General features: G+C 33.3%; 1 pseudogene; it reads left to right on the top strand.

The window, feature by feature from the left end:
- The first annotated feature begins 2,305 nt into the window (after positions 1-2,305).
- Positions 2,306-14,188, top strand: LOC129316581 (alcohol dehydrogenase 1-like; annotated as a pseudogene).
- The last annotated feature ends 1,467 nt before the right edge of the window (positions 14,189-15,655 follow it).

Here is a 15,655-nt window from a genome sequence, read left to right as displayed (position 1 = left end):
AGCTAATGACATTTCACAGTCGATTATTAGAATCATCATGCTCATGCTACAAGTCAAGTTCTTTTCTTTGACCTTTAATATTTGCATATGCAGCCTTAGTCCTAATAGGTCTATACTTAGAGGCCTTACTTGAAAAATTCTGCTAATTAGATAACAAAACTTTGGAAAGAAAGCAGTAGGTCATTATGCATATATCGCCAAGTTTTCTTGAACTAATTTTTGTTCTTCTGTATATTACTTCTCCCTTGTTAGGGCATAATTTGCTGAACACATTATGTTTTATCACTCCTCCATCTAAGGATTTTATCGTTTCATTGATATGGAGGTCTTCTCAACTGGCATTTGACCTATACTCATTGCTTTCTTGTTTATATGTACAATGATGCATTATTGTCCATTTAATTGTTTCACTTGGTTTGGTTTTCTAGTAATTATCTAACCCATTTATTTCTCAATGTGAATTATTTCATTTCTCGGGAGCCAAGGTCTAAATTATATTATAGCTTCACTTCCTATAGTTATTGTCGCACATTCAGTGATCATGTATGTAAATTGGATTTTTCAGTTTTAAATGTTTTTAGCAATCTGGATTGATATATACTCCTTCCAATCCCTTTGGCATCTTTTAGAATAATTATTTGGTTCTTAATATAAGGCACTTGACGTTGCATTAATTATATTTTTTAAATATTATCCCTATTTAAACTGATTAATTATTTCATTAAAAAATCCATTAATTATGAGAGATTGTAATGAAAATCTGAAAATTTCTCAAAAATGATAGGATAGTATGCCTTCATCTTGAAAATTCATTAATTATGAGAGACTGTAATATTCATGTTACAAACTTTGTTTTTAGGATTTTTGGTCTAAAGAACGTTTTGAGTCAAGATTTTCTTATGTACTTCTGTACGATAGTATGCCCTCATTTTCTTTTTAACTTAGTTGTTCATGGACTATAAGATGAATTAATGGTTTCACTGGGTTCGATAATTCTTTATCCATATTCATATTACAAACTCAGTTATTTAGTTTCTTTATACATTCTAATTAATGTCTGCTGAATTTAGTTAATGAACGCCTCCTTTGCCAATTCCAATAAGTTAGCTGTGCTGAAATGAATCACTGTCATATAGTATATTAAAGTCGGTTTTCATCTTTTTCTTTCTTTGTTTTTTTTTTGGACTCTCTTCGTCTCCTAAATTTGGGAAATAAAAATAATAAAATGAAATAAAACAAATTGAGTTTTTTTTCCTTGTAAAGAAAAGTTTTGATGAGTTAGGTTTCAGGTGTTTACCAATGTCAGAGTATATTTCCAGGCTTAGAGTATTTACAAACGTAATTATAGATCATGCATTCATTAACAAGGTTCTCATATTAGTAATGAAATTTTTTTCTTTTGGTGAGAATATTAGTAATGGAATTTGAATTTCATGATTTTATGGGGAAACAGATTGACTTGATCGAAATAAAAGTAGTTCTATGAATATGATTGTTAAAAAAAACTGAGTTGACCCTATTGTGTCCACTAAAATGATTAATTTAGCTCACAAACTCATAATCTTCTAATAAGCCCAAAACAGCGATTTGGCTGTTGACCTTTCAGGTCACCAACACATTGGTGGGCTGAACATAATTTATCCCACTTCATAAGAGTTTTGACTATTAAAAAAATAAAATTGAGTTTTGATTTGGTTAATTCACTCCTTGTTCTAAGATTCAAAACTTAATCCCTGTAAATTTCGAAATTTACAAAAAATCATAAGTGGCTTTTTAAATTTCCCAAATGTTTTATTTATATATTGACAAGCGCAAAAATTCAGAATGAAACCTTTGCCCTTTATCAATTCCAATGCTTCAAAAGAATCAAATTCCAAGATCAACTTTTAGTATCAAAGATCTCAAACTATCTTAAGACCCTACACGCAAGCCAGAGTTCTACATTTACCAAACATGTTTTAGAATGGGGGACTTTTTTTCTACTTCTACGCAATACTCCCTCCGGTCCTCATTTATAAGACATGTTTTAAAAAATCCAGTTCCATTTATAAGTCATGATGTGGCTTTTTAAGTAGTATTTAAAAAGTATTTTTAAAATTACTCTTTATGAGAACGAAAAAGTGACATGACATCACTTTTTAAATTTATTATATAGGGGCAAATTTAGAATTTTACATTTTTTATTTCTTTTACTTTTTTTGCATTAGTATTAATGAGGTTGGTAGAAATGACTTATAAAAAGGTTCAGATCAACTTACTGTGATAATCTTTAAAAGCATTAATAGTAGCCAAGGTTTGGGTACTAATGGGTGTGTTGGAGGTAGTTTTATCTTGGAGCATTTTCTCGTTCGCCTTCTCTAGGTAAGCTAGCAAGCGATTGAGAAATATGAACACTAGGGGACAACATCATTCTTCCTCATGGACCACACGTTCCATTTGATCCACTCTTGAATATTAGCCTTAAAGAATGACCTTCTATATTCCTAAACAAGTAGCTCCATCCAAAAGCTTCTCGTGGCAGGACAATCACAGAGTATATGGATAGTGTCCTCAACACCATCATTGCATTATACCTCATGGAAGAAGAAAATATACACCATTATTTAATTATTCATTCATTTATTTAAATTAGTAAAGAACATTAAATTATTGAATGAAATCAATTTATGATAATACAATAAAAATCAATTTATTTAAATTTACTTAGCTTACAAAAAACTAATACACATGTGGATGGTGATATTGTTTAAGTCAAGATTGTGAAAAGTATAGGGGAGGGAGTTACCAGGAGATCAGGCTCTTCTGGTATTCACAGGGGAGTGTAGGGAATGCCCACACCATAAATCAGAAGAAAGCAACATATGTGACCTTCTAAGGATTAACACGGACAGGGGTGTAATGATCAACGACGACAAGTCCAGATTCTCTAAGAATGGACAGCTAATATATCATTTTATGGGGACCTCCACATTCAACGAGTACACTGTCATGCATGCTGGATGTGTCACTAAGAATAACCCTGCTGCTCCTCTTGACAAAACTTGCATTCTCAGTTGTAGAATCTGCACAGGTTTTCCCTTACTTCAACAATATGCATATATTCTTGTTGGATGAAGTAGCAAATAGCAATACCATTTTCTGATTGCGTCCTTTATTTTTGTAGAATTTGGTCCTACTGTAAATGTTGCAAAACCAAAACCTAGTTCCTCCGTTGCCATTTTTGGACTTGGATTTGTTGCGTTTCTGTGTGTTTGTAGCCAATTCAGTTTTCTCAGCAGTTCATAAGGAAACAACTGCATTATGTCGTGATCATATTTCCTAATCTACATTTTAGGCTGCTGAAGGGGCAAGACCAGTATTATTGGAGTTGACTTAGTTTCCAGCCATTTTGAGAAAGGCACTATATTCATATTTTCATAGAATACTGGGTGCCTGACAAGAAATTTGGTGTGTATGTTAATAGTCGTTTATGTTTTCATTGTTATTGGTAGCCAAGAAATTTAGTGTTAATGAGTTTTTGAACCCAAAAGACCATAACAAACCTATACAAGAGGTTAGTGAATACGTACATAAAAGAGGTTGATTGATTGGTGAATACAGCCACTTGTCTCATCATAGTGGTATGGTTTTAGTTGTTAACACTTAATAGGTAATAGCTAAAATGACAAATGGAGATTTAGATTGCGCTGTTTAGTGTACTAGGAGTATCCAGGCTATGATCTTAGCATTCAAACGTGTCCACAATGTATGTATTAGAAACTCACATGCTTCCTAACCCTACTAAAATGTCATCACAGAAGATTTAGAGGCTACCAGTAAAGCCAGAGCTAAGTATGTGAATGGTTATGGGTGTGCAAGAATGAGGCATGGTAGTGCTTGTTAGAGTGCCAAACAAGGATGAAGGATTCAAAACCCCTCCAGTGAATTTCCTAAACGAAAAGACTCTGAAGGGCACTATTCTATGGCAATTACAAGGCTCATTCTGATTTGCCTTCTGTGGTGGAGATGTACATGAAAGGGGTAAGCCAACTAGTGGGATGAAATGTCTATGATTTTGTTTAAATCCTTAGTCATGTTAGTGATGGGTAGGATCTTATGATGAAATTGCAGGGGCTGGATTTGGAATTCGTCACTCATTCAGTACCCACTACTATAGAAAAGTGTATAATTAATGCCCTATAATTGACGTTTATTTGAAAAAAATGACAAATAAAAAGGTGGAGAATACTTGATGGTTGTTACGAAACAAGCGTCAAATATTCAAGCATAGACTTGACGGTTATTACAAGATAACCGTCAACTATATATATTTGATGTTTTTTTATAAATAACCATAAAATAAAAGTAAAATTTACACGTCGATCTTCAATAAACAAACGTCAAATTAATAGTTAAAAAAATTAAATTTTTTCACATACTTGACGCTTGTTTTGAAATAATCGTCAAGTATGTCTGCCATATACTTGATAGTTATTTGAAAAAAAAGCATCAAATATGTAATACTTGACGGTTATTATGAAATAATCGTCAAATATTGTCATTTAAATTCCCTCCAAATTTCTTTTTCGCTCTCCATTTCTGCAAATCATTCGTCTTCAGAAACAAACCTAGAGCCATCGAAACCCATTTTTCATCACTCCAACTATCAAAAAATGCATTTTTGGTTTCAATTCTTGAGGGGTTTTTGATTCTCGGCCTCCATAAGTCTTGTGGGCGCTCGTTCGTTTGGATTCTCGGTCTCTATCATTCTTTAACACACTCACCTCTCTGTTTTTCTACACAGTTGGCGTTCCCTCTTGTTGTTGAGGTAGGTTCTTGCTTTCCCAATCATTAATCTTCATTTTGAATGTATGGGTTGTTGATTTTGATTTTCATATGCAATAAATAGTTTTGCGTTACTTATTTTGATCTACATTATTGTTCTTCTTAGTGAGTATTTGAACTTTTGAGTTTTTAGGTGCTTAATTATTGAATTAATAGATCATCCAATTGTTTTGTTGATATGAGGAGATTCATTAAGTATATGAAAATAGTATACTATCTAATTACCTTGTTTTTAAGTTTTGAATATTTGTTCTGTAATTGAATGATTAATTTAGATTTATATTCCTTGAGTTGTCAATTTTCACATTACTAGTTTTTCAATTAATTGAAAATTACCTTATGTAAAAATATTTTTAAGATTTTAAATTGATATTTATATAGTGTTTGATATAATTTATATGATTTTAATTAAAATTAGGCTCCTTATTAATGTTGTTATTATTGTTGTTGGATCATATATAGTCTCATTATAGATAACTTGATTTTTATAAAGGCATAAAGACCTGATAATATTCATTTTAAGCTGTTATATATACTACTAATTTTTTTTAAATTATTTTTGAATATAATTTTATATGATTATTGTTGTGGATGCTGCTGTTGTTATCATTTAGATTAATAGAGAGAGGGGATAAAGCCTGAGAAACTCTCTTTTTTAAGTCGTTATGCTGCCAAAATTATTTCAATAGCTAGCATTAAAATGTAATTATTAGTTTTAAACAAGATTAAAGAGGGAATATGCAAACATGTGGTTAGTGACTTATTGACTGATTGATCTTTGTATCTAATTCTTCCACTATCTAGGAGTAGTCAAAGTCACTAATCATATTTCCCTCTTAATCTTTTCAGGAATTATGGATAAGGAATGGATGTTTACCAATCATCTATCCAACGAATATTGGGATGGGGTGGCGGATTTTGTTAAGCTTGCAGTTAAGTATGCGGAGGATCCTACTAAATTGTTTGCCCATGTTTAAAGTACGGTATTGTGAAATAGGTTAGTCCAGATACTTGTGAAGAACACTTAGTGATTAATGGAATGGATTAAAGTTACAAGTGTTGGACAATGCATGGTGAGACAAGAGATGATATTGGTTGTAGCCAAAAGCATAGTGAAAGTTGTGCATCATCTCCTAATGATTTTGACACATGCACGCTTGAGGAAGATTGTCTTGAATAGATGGCCAAAGCAGTTGAAGAGGACCTCAAGGATTGTCTGAAAATGTTTGAGAAGTTGAAAAGTGACGTGGAGACACCATTGTATGCTGGTTGTAGTGCATCAAAGTTGTTAGCATTATTAAAATTGTATAACATGAAGGCAAAACATGAATAGAGTAATGCAAGCTTCACTAAGTTGCTTGGGTATTTGAAAGTAGAATTACTTCCTAAGGAAAATGAGCTTCCTTATCGAACATATGATGCAAAACAAGTATTGCAATCAATTGGCATGAGTTATGAAAAGAGACATTCGTGCCCTAATGATTGCATTTTATTTCGGAATGAATATGTGTCATTAACCAAGTGTCTGAAGTGTAATGCCTCACGCTACAAGAAGAACGGATTAAGTCTTGCGAAGGCACTATGGTATTTTCCAATCGTGCCTAGATTTAGATGCATGTATAGCAGTGCAGAAGTTGCGAAAAGCTTAACATGGCATGCGGAAGAAAGGATAAAAGATAGCATGCTTTGTCACTTTGCTGATTCTCCACAATGGAGAAAGATTAATTATGAGTACCCTAAATTTGGGAAAGAGAGTAGGAATCTATGCCTTTTATTGTCTACCAACGGGATGAATCCTCATGGGCTTCAAAGTAATAGCCACAGCACTTGGCCAGTCATTTTGGTAATTTATAATCTTCCTCTGTGACTTTGCATAAAGCACAAGTATATGATGTTGTCCAAGTTAATTGCAAGACCCAAGTAACCTGGGAATGACATAGACATATATTTGGCTTCTCTAATTGATGACTTGAAAATCATGTGAGAGTCAGGTATAGAGGTATATGATAGGTATAAAGAAGAAAGATTTAATTTAAGAGCTATGCTCTTTCGTATAATCAATGACTTTCCTACTTATGGTAATTTATCAGGGTATAAACATTAAAGGGCAACTTAGATGTCCTATTTGTAAAGAGGGAACACATTCTATAAGGCTTCAACATGGGATGAAGAATGTTTACCTCGGGCACAGTAGGTTTTTATACTAAGAACATCATTATCGACGATTGAGAAAAGCATTCAATGGAAATCCAGAAGGTAAGATACCTTTGCCATTAACTGGTGATGAGCTGTTTGAGAAAATTAAGGATTTAGATATATGAGTTCCTTAATGCAGTTAAAGTTCCTGAGGGCTACTCTTCAAACATAAAAAATATTGTATCAATGAAAGATATAAAGTTGAGGGGCTTAAAGTCTCACGATTACCATGTTTTAATGGAGGATTTCATTTTAGTTGCTATACATGCAGTTTTACCCCCCAAAAGTACGAAGGACGATCACTAAGTTATGTTTGTTTTTCAAGTCCATTTGTAGTAAAGTGATTAACCTACATAAGTTGCCAAGGTTGCAAGCTCGAATTATATTAACACTGTGTGAGCTTGATATGTATTTTCCACTAGCATTCTTAAATATTATGATCCACTTAACTGTTCACTTAGTTAGGGAGGTTCAAATGTGTGGGCCTGCTTATTTGAGATGGATATATCCCATTGAGCGTTATATGAAGATTTTAAAAGGCTATGTGAAAAATCAGAGTCGACCGGAGGGTTGTATTATTGAACGGCATATTTATGAAGAGGTTATTAACTTTTATACCGAGTATTTAAGTCATATTAGCTATGTTAGGCTTCCAAAGTCTCGACATATGGGTAGAATAGGTGGAGAGAGGATTATAGAAAACAAAGTCATTACTATGTTAAGTGTACAGTGGGAGCAAGTCCACCTATACGTGTTGCACAACACTGAAGAGGTTGAAGAGTATGTAGACAACCTGCCAAGCATATGGCTGAACTTAGGAGGGATAATCTTAGTAAATCAAAAATTTGGTATGCTAGGGAACACAATAAAAATTTTACAAGATGGTTTAAAGAGCATATTCTTTAAATGTTAAATATTGATTCCAATTAAGTTTCTAAAAAAATTGAGATGGTTAGCTAACGGTCCAAGTAGACAAGCCATTTCTTACACTGCTTACCTTGTTAATGGATACACATTTTATACAAGGGATTAAGATGATAGGAGCACAATACAAAATAGTGGTGTAATTCTTGTAGCTCATTCCATGCATATTTCAAGCACTAAGGATAAAAATCCTATCTATGCAAACATGTCATACTTTGGTGTAATTGAGCATATATGGGATTTAGATTACATATCCTTTTGAGTTTTAGTCTTTGGGTACAAGTGAATTGATCAAAAAGATGGCTTGAAATTTGATTATCAATTTAAATTTGTATAAGTTAATTTGAACAAGAAAGGGTATAAGGATGAACTTTTCATTTTGGCACAACAAGCCAAACAAGTGTTTTATATCCCTGACCCTGCTAATAAGGGGTGGTCTATTCTTATGTTACATGAAAAAATAAATGAAAATGTAGCAGCTAAAGATGACCTATTTGAAGAGACATCAAATCAAAGTAACGACACTGCTGATGAAGCTCTATACATGAGAAATGATCACAATGAAGGCATTTGAATTTCAAAGAGGGGTAAATTATTTTAACATAAGAAGAAAATATTTCAAGGGGAAAGTAAAATACCAGAGTCAAGGAAACGAAAAAGAGCAACTTGAATATGTAACCTTCGAATTAATTGTGCCATTTTTTTTCATTTTTGAATTAGTATAATTTAATTATGCCATTTTTATTTTATGTTTATATTTGAATTAATTGTTCCATTTTTATTTCATGTTTGAATTAATATAGTTGATTATATTTGAATTAATTATGTCATTGTTGTTTCATGTTTGAATTAATTATAGTTGATTAATTTTGGAATTTTATTATGTTACAGATAAATGGCTTCAGATTCCGAGTCTACTGAAATCCCTCCATCAGATCCCGCTACAACTTCTACTGATGCTCCGTCGTCACAAAAAAATTGAGCAAAAATATAACAATATTCAGCGGGGCCTGACAATAATGGAAGAAGTCACAAAAATAAGAGCTGCAGGGAAAAAATAGCAGTGCAGTGGAAGAAGAAAGGCCAAGCCATCAAATCTGTAAAGTTTATAAGTTATATTTGGGTTGTGCCAAAGACAACTGTACTATCACGTAAAAATCATGGCGTAAAGTTGATCAAGTCATGAAGGATATTATTTGGGAGACCGTATCTGTAAGTTGCATTTTACTAAGTTTATTCTATTATAATGTTTTAAATTGATGCACCTAACATATTTATTTTATTTTATAGTCAGGATTTGAAATAGACGAGAGTAAGAAGGATTTTGTCCTTCAAAAGGCTGGGAGGGCGTTACGGTCTTTCAGACATTTTATTACACAAAAATATTTGAAAGACCCTGATGCTAAATTTGTAGCCCAAGTTCCTCCCCTATTACAGCCTTTAGTAAAGAAAAAAGATTGGGATGCTTTTGTTGTCTCTTGGCGCAAGAAGGAATTTAAGGTATTTATGTTTCTAAAATTTAAATTTTAGTGCCTTTTATTGAATGTATCTATGTGTAATAACAGGATATTTTTGTTATTAATTAAAGGAACTGAGCGCCCATAATAAGGAGAGAGTGGCCAAGAATGAATACCCTTACAGAGCAAGGAAGTTAGGGTATGTAGGCATGGAGCAGAAAGAAGTTGAGGTCGAGGGATCGGATGTTACCATATCCCGCTAAAGACTCTAGGCATTGGCACGAACAAACAAAGATAGAGTGATTGACAACCCTCATGTGAAAGAGGTTACAAAAAAAATTATAAGTGTTATTCTTATCTATCAATTAATAAATAATTATAAAAATGCATACTAATCAACTCTACTTTTCACAGGATTCCCTCTCTCAAGAAGTCTCACAGGGCAAGCTTCCTGAGCATGAGGGTATCTTAGCTAGAGCATTAGGGACTCTTGACCACCCTAGTCGTGTTAGGGGTGTCAGCTTCGGTGTCAGAAAAAAGCAATACTTTGGTAAGATTAAGAAGCAAACATCGGCTTCTTCATCCGAGGTCTAAGAGTTGAGGGAAGAGCATGCCATTATGAAGCAATAGCTAGAAGCCCAGGCAAAGTTAATTGACATGCTATTGAAGGGGCAAATCTCTAGGACACTTTTGGCTGACATTAGCCCCAGCGGAAAAGATAGCTGCACAGTCCCTTCAGACAAAATACCCGAGGTAATACATTTTCTCTTCTAAATTTGCTTAACTAATTTTTTTATCTAAAAAAACTAACATTGTTGGTTTATTTAGGGTGAGAATGACTGCAACTATTTAGTAGACGATCCTTCATACAAAGTAGTTGCAACTGGACATGTGTACAACATTGCCGAGGACATAATCCATAACCTTTCCCTCTCGCCCGATTGCATTAAGGTTTCCTTGCTTGTTGCAGTTGACCCCAAGTATCCATTACCTTATCATACTGATGAGATGTAGACGGTAGGAGATGCGTTGGAAAGCTTCATTGCATGGCCCAACCACCTTGTTATGGTTGGTACACCAAAGTCGATAAAGGACCCAAAGCTATCAAAGGACCTATTGCCAACAAATAAAAAGGTATATTTAATTTAAATACTTATTTAGAATCTTTAATGTGTGTGTGTATGTGTGTCTAACTTTTTCATTGTATAGCCAAGGGGGAAAAGCAAATTGAATGGCAAGGTGTCAAGCCATACTAAAGAGTCAACCACGGTTTCACAACATGCAGTGCCTATGCCTATTGTAGAAAAAAATTTTGTGACTCTCTTGAGACCTATGCTACGAGGATGATTTGTCAAGTGCTGATTGGGAATATCATTAATTTTGATGATGGGCTATTTGGTAGAGCATCATTTGAAATCATTCAGGATGAAATTTTGAATGAAATCTTCAAGCACGATATGGCAAGCACTAGTTTGATGACTTTTTATATGAGGTAATTCTTTAATATTTATCAGTTAATTTCTTGAATTATTTATGTGTGTGAGTATGCAAGCATATTAACTTATATATTTTTTCACCCAAATCACCTTTATACCTCATTTGTGGTTCCTGGTGGCCTCAAGTCGAAGATCAAGCTAGTTAATCCTCATGATGTCTCTCCCTTTAATAATATTACAAAGGAAGCTCTTGAAAATCAAGCAAGAATGCTTTCAGATCAATTTTGAGAAAGGGGAGCAATGAAGGATACTTTATTTCTCACTCCTTACTACTAAGGGTGAGTTGTTAATACTTGTTACGAGTAAATATTTTTTTATATTTATTTGTTTGGTAACATGTGCTGTTTCTTGTTAGAGGACACTGGATGCTTATTGTGATTAATCCCATTGCTTTAAAAATATGATATCTCGATCCCCTTAATGGAGAGCTAAGCAACAAGGAAGATATTGTGGTACTTTTTAATGAATAAGTTAGATTTTTTTACTTGTTATTTTTGATTTCCATTCATATATATTTTTCACATTCATTCCATAATTCCTTCTTAGAGCTATGGTGTTGTATCGCACTGCAACCGACATGACTGTGTCCCCTAAGATGAGGGCATTCGAATCTTCAGAGAAATGAGTCACTGTTAAGGTATTCATTTAATTGGTTAAGTTTTTAATCAAGAAATTATTTCATATTATATTTTACAATTTCATTGATATGTGTTTTTTAACCGTTTCCATTCTAGCCAGATTAAAACAATGACAGTGGTTATTGCTTGATGAAGTTCACGAAGAATATTATCACTCATGCCCTTACACATTATCTGACAAGGTATATATATAAAATTTAATTACACTTCAATTATAAATTTTAACTAATTTTAATTAGCTACCTATTAACTTGAAATTGTTGTAACTATTTGCTTACAGTACTTTAAGGACGTCTATTGCATTCGTTATACGGCTGCATATGTAAAAGAGGTCCTTGAAGAGGTGGCCCAGTGTGTTTTAAATAAGTGGGTAGCAATAGTAGTTAAGCCGGTACAATAGTTGGTTATATTTATATATACATTTTTTGGGTCAATTTTTATGGGATAGGCTACTTAGTTTTGGAACATTAGTTTGTAAATAAGTTGAGCATAGAATTTTTGAATTTTAAGGTTAAATGTATAAGAATTTTTATGTTAATTAGATAGGAGATACTATTAAAAACATTCATTATATTACATTATTTTTGTTGCTGGCTGGATATTTTTTATTTGTATCTGTATCTTTATGCAGGGGGCTACTTTAAAAGCAGCCACCATATTTAAAAAAATTATGCCATAAATACTTGACGGTTATTTCAAAATAACCGTAAGTATCAATATAGTTGATGCTTGTTTCCAAACAAGTGTCAAGTATTTGCAAATACTTAACGGTTATAAGGAAACAAAAGTCAAGTATTTATGGCCAAAACAAGACCTGGCGGGTTTTGCCATAAATACTTAACGCTTGTTTGGAAACAAGAGTCAATTATTTATTCAGGAAAGTGCATATTCAATTCATACACTTGATAGTTTTTTTTTCAAATAACCGTCAAGTATTGTGAAAAATAAGCGTCAAATATAGGTATTTTATGTGACAGTGCCCATATCAAAGATAAACAAAGCCTTCGACTACATGCTCAAAGGGGAGTCTATCAGGTGTATCATTCGCATGGAAGACTCTAAAACAGTGTGGAATAGCATGCAGTGTCAAGATTCAGAGACTTATTTTTTATTGTGAAAAAGGAAGAATGAAGTTTGATGTATAGTCAATCCCAGTGTATTCTATCAAATTTGTGCAGTGCCGCATTGTAATGAACTATAGGACGTTTGTTGCTTGAAATTAATTTTGGTGTCTATGGCTTCTGACACATGAATGTGATATGGTAGTATTTGTTTTATAATTTTGTTTAAACAACATCTTAAACTTTGCCTGCACCTGAGTATTGGTCTTTGATTTAAAAAACATTTTCGTTTAAAATTAACGGTTATATTTAGTAAGAGGATTAGTCCTTTCTATGTGTAAACCAAGTTTAAATCTCTAGTGTGAGAGGTGTCAATATTAAGTACTCGATTTTATTATACTTCAAATATGATTGTTTAAAATATGTTAAATTTTAATTTGATTAAATACTACCTTTTAATTTTAATAAAGTTGAATTATTTTTTTTAGTTGTTTTTGGGTCTTGCATCCACGTTAGAAATGTCATCTAACTTTACATGTGTGCGTGTGTATACACATTGATGGTCAAAATACTGTTCTTATTTCTTAGTCCTTCTTACATGTTAAAATCTGTCAAAAACTTTCAAATGCATAGAATTAATATTTTATATAAACAAAATGATTCAGCAACTTGTACAATAATGCAATAAAAACCATAGAATAGTCTTCTCTTATGCTAAATAAAGTACAATCCTGTGGGCTGACCTAGGCCAACCGTAATCTCACTGGGGCTGCAGGTTTACAAACCTTGAAGGGCAGAATAAGGCTCTCCTTTTCTAAGTTGGCTTACAAAATTGTCGCAAAACCAAATCTGCTATGGGTGCGTGTACTAAGAGGTAAATATGGTCTTAACGAGTTGACTCGCTCACACATTACTCGAACTAATTCCTCTTACCTTTGGAAGAGCATTAGGAGTGTGTGGGTTGACACTATGATGCAAGTCAAATGGATGCCAGAAGATGGTCACCAACTGAAATTTTTGAAGGACTTTTGGGTAGGTGACTTAGGCCCCTTAATGAATCTCTCATATGCTGAAATTGATGCAGTTGAGCAACACAAACCAATCTCTGACTACCTCGGCGAGGATGGGCAATGGAATTAGAACTCCTTTAGCCTTCTTTTACCGTACTCAATTCTGCAGCAAATTAATGCCATCAACATCTCCCACATTGAACAAACTCCTACGCCTGCTTCTGGCATCTTAACTCTAGTGGGGCTTTCACAGTTAAATCAGCATACAAAGCTTTTCAATTCGCTAGCTGGAATGATGAAGAATGGAAACTCCCAGTGGCTCAACAAGTAAGGACTTTTATTCGGCTCATGCTCAAAGGGAAACTACTAACAAATGCCGAACGGCTATGGAGGAAGATGACTGATAACCCCCACTGTACATTATGTATGGATGTGGTTGAGAACATCATCCATGTCTTCAAGAATTGCCCCTTCACAGCATCATTGTGGAAGAAGATCCTACGCAGAGATATGTATGCTGAATTCTGCAAGGATAAGATTGACACATGGCTTCTTAAAGTTATTCTCTCTAAAAAAAATTGATACTTCATGGAAAGTGGGAATCAGTATTTTCTGCTGGAAGCTATGGGAAGTTAGGAGCCAAAGGATATTCACTCACAAACACTTTACTGTTGATTCTTTCCTTACTTAAACTAGAATCCTAGTCGATCATACTCTTAAAGTTGTTCCTATTTTTAAGTCGTTGATGTTGCTGCCTTTTGTATCTGTGCATTTTTTTTAATGAAATTCCACTTTCCATTCAAAAAAAAAGAGTAGTAAAGCATACATGAAACATGATGGTTTTTACTTTAAAAATTTAAAATATATATATATGGGGACCAAGATATGCAATAAACCTTAAATTTATGGAAGTAGTTATGCAAGAGAAAGATTCCCCACCTTTACTCTTCTTATTCATGCAAGAGAAAGGTTGATTATACTTTAATATATTGGTGCCGTTGGTGGTTCCCCTGATCAAGAATACAAGTAACATCTTATACGCCCGCAAACAAAAGGCATCTAATTTTATAATGAGTCAACAAACTCACATGACAATAAAACATGAAACAAATAATTAAAAATAATATGAATACATTTTAGATTATATTCATTAATTTCATGGTCATTTATATTTAATATTATAATTTTTTTATTGTAATTTTTAATATACACGTTTACCCTTATATAAAAGAGAAGGGTAGACATCTATATTACCTACTTTGATATATGTTGGTAGGCTGATGTACGTGTAGATAAGGGTCAAGCTCATCACTCTATTAAATTAGCAGCTCTAATGCATGAGTTTCTTCAACTGAAAAATTAAATTCATGTTGAATGATTATGAATCTAAATTGTGTACTCCTGGATTAGAATGAATTAAGAATTAAATTGTCCACAATTTGCTACATAAAGGTTGATAGTGAATTACCAAACCCAATTAGATCATTGATTCATCATTGAGTCCATTAACAAGTAAATTACAAAGAAAATGAAGGCAAAGCAAAAGAAATATAAAAGATCCAGAAAATTCCTTAGACCTAAAAATTAGCAATCACCCTTTTGGCATACAATCCTACAGACGTCCACAGCCCCAACACATCAAGAAAACTATGAAGATGCTAATCTGGCAGACACATCAAGGAAACTCAGCTACATATGAAAATGGCAGTAACAAGTGCCAATAGCATCATCATGTAAAACTTCAAGCTTTCTCCAAAAGCATGAACACTCCAGAAGAGTGGTCCTGCTCTCTGCAAGTAAAACTCATAAAACAATCATAAAGGGCCAAGGCTTTAAGAGAAATTATAAACATGACAATAAACAATTAAACAAGCATGCATTGAAAATATTGGAGACTTGTGATGAAGAGACTTGAGGGGTCCACGATACAATGCATTATCTGGTGCTGCCATTTTTGTTTCCCCATTTTCTTCAAGATTAACAATCATCAGTCATTAAATAAATTTCTTGACCAAGATGCCACCTTTCCAAGTTTTCTGCTCTCAGGTT

Source organism: Prosopis cineraria, unplaced genomic scaffold (assembly GCF_029017545.1).
Source record: "Prosopis cineraria cultivar Desert tree isolate PC_DT_omini unplaced genomic scaffold, ASM2901754v1 PC7, whole genome shotgun sequence".
In the NCBI taxonomy this organism is placed as follows: domain Eukaryota; kingdom Viridiplantae; phylum Streptophyta; class Magnoliopsida; order Fabales; family Fabaceae; genus Prosopis; species Prosopis cineraria.
The sequence above is the reverse complement of the archived record's forward strand: the minus strand, read 5'-3'. Positions and strand labels throughout refer to the sequence as shown.